We start from the raw sequence: 4,138 nt of genomic DNA on the forward strand, positions 1-4,138 counted from the left end.
TATTATCGATACTATCATTAGTATTGCAATTTGGTATTTGGGTTCCTTGGCGATCAACTCCCATCGCTATTAAAAATGAGGGAAATCGGATGGTGACCATGCCGACTTTTTATATATATAACGTTTTGGAAAACACATAAAACCTGATTATTGGACTTATATTAAGACTCTTGATTTTTTTTTGAAAATGGGCGTGACACCGCCCATGGACGAACAAAATAAGCTATATCTTTGCAAAACTTCAATCAATGGTGTTTAATTTTCCAAGTGAAATTTTAACGAGAAAAGGGAAAAAATTTAAATTTTTGAAAATGTTCGTGGCGGGAGCCATAAGTCGAAGAAAAATTAAAGGATCGTAATAAGACTGTGTACATATTATTTCTTTATATCAGGTAACATTTCTAGGAAAAATGGACGTTATCGGTTAAATACCACGTCCACTTTTATACAAAAGATGTTTAAAAGGGTCGTACACTCAAAAAATTTTTGTCCTAAAGTTAAGGAAACATGCTACTTTGCACAAAAGTTAGGAAATTTTCCAATTTTGTAGGAAAAACTTATGGTTTTAACGAAATTCGTTCTTAAAATGTAAGAAAAATCGCGCTTAAAACAAGTAAGTAATTTCCTTGACCTGATATTTAATAAAATTTTACTAATTTTTAGTAAATTTCGAGAATATCAAGTAACAAATAGCTTAAAACCAGAAATAAGTACACATTTTACTTAAGTTTAAGACACGTTCCTCAAAATAAGGAAATAAAAACAAAATCTCATAACAGGGCTAGCAATACGAATATAAGTAAATATGTATGTAAATCCACATAAATGTGGATATATATGCATGCACATACATACCATCCGCTTGCAACAGGCTGGAGTTTTTCGCAAAGTCCCGTTAGATTTCATTATTTTTGTCAAAATAAAAGAGTTTTGGCAGTTTAAAGTTGGAAGTTGTGAGTGTCGGTGTAATGCAGCATGAGTGAAGCTGATTTTTTAGACTTGTTATTTTCTTTGAAAGGTGAATTGTTTTTTGACTTATTTAAAGGTGAGTTAAGAGTGTAAAAGTGTAATAAATGTGATAAACGTAGGGGAATATTTTAATTCCTTTTGAATTATTTTTGCTGTATACTGATAAACTTTTATCAAAGAAGCTGCATACATGGTGATAAGTTAGATGCCGATAACTTTTTGCTAAGAGTGTATAAACCATTTATCCACATTTGTGCACAGTTCATCTCAAATCGGACATCCAAAACTGTTTGTTAATATTTACAATTGTTATTATTTGTTATTACTATTTTTTCTAGAGCACAACATAACGTTAGAGGCTTTGAATTATAGAAAGGCAGCCATTTAAGTGAGATAGTGCCAAAATCTCTGTTTGGCAACAGGATCATTTTTGAACATAATTTGCGTCTTTGGTAAATATCACAAGGCTACGACAGCGAGTGCCACAGTGGATCAACACAATCTATCACCAACAGTTTTTGTGATGCGGTTGATGACGTAAATGAGGTAATTGTTGGAAAAACAGCCAGGAAACTATCATTAATTTAATATCATTAATTTTAATAGATTCCAATTTTAGACGTCTTAAAATCTAGTTCTGGTGGAGTAGCACTATTGAAGTCGTACGAAATATACAAAAAACTTTCAGAACCACAGAGAAAAATTATAACTTCTTCCATTTGCGCATACATTCTCGATAATAAGATAGCAGCTCGGCCGAAATTATTCGAAAATATTTCTAAAAGACTTGTTGTGATTTTTCCTACAGAAACCAAGGTAGAGTTTTAATTACAAAACAATAATTGGGCTGTCGTATTCGTTGTAAAGTCTTTAGTTTCTGTCTGTTGCTATGATTTCCAATATAAAATTTGATAACATAGCACAAACGACGAATAAGATAACCTGTGAATACCCTAAATAATACAAAAAAAAATTATTATAAAATATAATAGCCAATTGATTAGCCAAAACAAAAATCTTAATAAAAAACCGTTTGTTTCAGGATACTTATTTTTTACATAGAAAGGGGAGAAAGCCAGGAGGCTCCCTATATACGAAATATCACAACGCATTTTATCGGTTACGCAAAGACAGTTTTAAGGAGAATGAACAACCCCAAATAAATTCACAAACAGTCATCCAAGCTACTGTTGAATGTGAGGAAAATAAACTCTGGCTTCTATACAATATTGCACCCTACGACGAGGTTGTACAAAAATTGCAACATTGTTTTATCAGCAGAACCCAATTTTTCAAATCAGTTGCATCTATATCTCATATTTTGGCTGAGTGGCCGATCTTGAAACAAAGCTTTGGCTACTGCTTGGTAAATGTTCTCAATTTATTTTATTTATATTAGATTATACTATAATTTATTTTTATAATAATTTTTTACAGATTGATAGCGATTTTGCGAATATTTATGAGCAGAAGCAAAATTTTTTTTTTTAAAGTCGTTCATTTAAAAAAAATGTCGTACCCACCAATAAAGGCACATATATTAAATAAGAATATGTATGTATGTGAAACTTAAATATTATTTCTAAACATTTTGTAAAAAGCTTTATTAATAACAATTTAAATAAATGTACATATATATATGAACAATTATTTTACTGAGTAAAACATTTACTTCTATAAAGGAAAAAATATCATAAAAGTAAGTATGATATAGACTCATATTAGTACTAAAATGAAGTAGTTTTATCTACTTGTGTTGAGGCTAACATATCTTTAAAATTGCAAAAATTTTAAGTGTCACTTGTACTTGAATTGAGGAAAAATATTTCTTTGTTTAAAGTACAATTGTTACTAAAGTTAAAGATATATTTACTTGACCTATGCTTTTTCAGCTTAAGTAAATGATATCCTTTATTCGAGGACGATAATGCTTTAGTGCAATTTTGTTCCCTTCTTGTCCTTAAATTTATATGGGCTTACTAATTTTTAGGAAAACCTTTTTTTGAGTGTAGACTATAATAATAAGCTATATCTTAGCGAAAAATAGTTTTGTATCAATGATATTTCACTTATCAAATTTTATTGTAAAAGGAATTTACGAGACATTTTTGTTAATTGGCGGTGCCACGGCCCTATTCCGATCAAGCATTACAAAATATTTCTAGATCCACGCTGAGTATATAATATTCGGTTAGCTCCAAACTTAGACACCCTTACTTGTTTTTGTTTGTTTTAATTAGCTGAAAAAAATATTTTGCTCTATCAAAATAGCAAATCAACCGTATTTTTGTGGTATTCACCGAAATGAAATGACGCAATTTGCTATACTTTTTCAAAACAACATTTCTTTGCAATTGTTTGTTTAGTTATACGTAGATGAATCCCAAATAAGCTCCATAACTTATCAGGGCTGCTCAACCCCTATACACTTGTAGCACTTTTGTATTTGTTTTGTCCTGAATCATAGGCATAGATTCAAATAGCATTTGAATTAACATTTAGGTTTTTTATCTAAGGCGTAAGCCACTGATCCAAATGTTCTTAGATGTGACACAACTGGTTTTCTTTTATACCATGCCTCATAAGGCGTCATTTCATCGACTGCTTTTGCTGGTGACCTATTTCGCAAGTAGGCTGCAGTATTTACAGCTTCTGCCCATAATGTATCAGTCAAGTTCGCACCAATTAGCATGCTCCGTGCCATCTCTACCAATGTCCGGTTATAGCGTTCAGCTACACAATTCTGCTGCGGAGTGTAGGGTACCGTGAACTGATGTAAAATGCCACAATCTTTTACATACTGCTGAAACAAATTATTTGTGTATTCAGTGCCATTGTCAATTCTAATGGCTTTAATTAGACACCCAGTTTGACGTTCAGCGAAAACCTTGAATAAACAAAACCATATCTTGATTTGTCATCTACAAATGTCAATACGTATTTCGAACCACCAGCCGATGTTTTTACTGGCCCAAATACATCTGTATGTACTAGTTCAAGTAATTCGCTTGCTCGATTTGAACTTGATATAAAAGGTTTTGTTACACATTTACTCTGCATGCATTCAACACACGGAATAGATTTTGGCACATTTACTTGAAGCCCGTTCACTAAATTTTTGCTTACAAGCATTCGCATGCTGTCATAGTTCAAATGACCATACCGTGCA

The 4,138-nt window shown here is 31.7% G+C and overlaps 1 long non-coding RNA gene across 1 annotated transcript; it reads left to right on the forward strand.

Moving 5' to 3' along the window:
• The first annotated feature begins 1,312 nt into the window (after positions 1-1,312).
• Positions 1,313-2,500, forward strand: LOC137235820 (uncharacterized). The gene is made up of 4 exons (XR_010948059.1): positions 1,313-1,515; positions 1,576-1,785; positions 2,012-2,335; positions 2,407-2,500. It is a non-coding gene; the product is annotated as an uncharacterized lncRNA (long non-coding RNA).
• Positions 2,501-4,138: the final 1,638 nt, after the last annotated feature.

This window comes from Eurosta solidaginis, unplaced genomic scaffold (genome assembly GCF_040869045.1).
Source record: "Eurosta solidaginis isolate ZX-2024a unplaced genomic scaffold, ASM4086904v1 ctg00001089.1, whole genome shotgun sequence".
Lineage (NCBI taxonomy): Eukaryota > Metazoa > Arthropoda > Insecta > Diptera > Tephritidae > Eurosta > Eurosta solidaginis.